The following is a 904-nucleotide window of genomic DNA, read 5'->3' on the forward strand; positions in this document are numbered from 1 at the left end:
GGCGGAGCCACATGTAGTTGAGGGTGTCAACCGACATCCCTTCGTCGGAAAATTACACTGTGTAGCTAGGTAAATTTTTTATTTTTATGTATAGATATTACATAAGGAACGTGAATTTACTTTTTAATATTTTGACACGCTTTAATGAAAAAAAGAACATTCATATACAAGACGTAAAATTAAATTAAGGAGCACGAATGATTGATCGCGTCTTTTATTTCACCGAAAATTATTGAAATCGCTATCCAGAAAATTTTCCCAATTACTCTGTTCACAAACTAATTGATATGTCAACTTTTGTGTAGGTATTGTAGAATACAAGATAAAGCGGCCTAATACATTAAAGCCCATTAAAGGACAAAAAAGAAGAAAAAACAACAGTATATTTTCAAAGACAACAGTATATTTTCAAAGTACATATAGAACTTGGTATTAGGGTGGGCATAGTTTACAACAACAACAACGAATCCGCGACTTTTGTAGCACAAAAAAAAAAAAAAAAAAAAAAAGGGCAACACAAAAAAAAAAAAACACATATATAGGTTTCACGCACTAATTTAGTGCGTGAAAAGGACTTACAAAAAATAAAGTTTGGCGCTTTCGTACGCGAAAAGTCGTGCGTGTGGAAACCAACAAAAACTCGGCCCCTCCTTCCCCATGGAGACCGAACCACTCCAACCCCACCGGTGAACCGCCATTAAACCTCCGTCTCGGTGGTCCCCGACCCCGAAAACGTCTTTTCGTAGTGTTTTTCAACCAAAAGTCAATATTCTTTGTATATTGAAGTGTAGGAACAAGTTTCTAAGGTTAGATTTTGGAATAGAGCGGCGCAGAGGTCATTTTGAAAACTCAAAAAACCTTCAATCTAGGTATTTCACTACCAATTTTTGCTACATTGCTAAAT

This window comes from Lycium ferocissimum, chromosome 7 (genome assembly GCF_029784015.1).
Source record: "Lycium ferocissimum isolate CSIRO_LF1 chromosome 7, AGI_CSIRO_Lferr_CH_V1, whole genome shotgun sequence".
NCBI lineage: Eukaryota > Viridiplantae > Streptophyta > Magnoliopsida > Solanales > Solanaceae > Lycium > Lycium ferocissimum.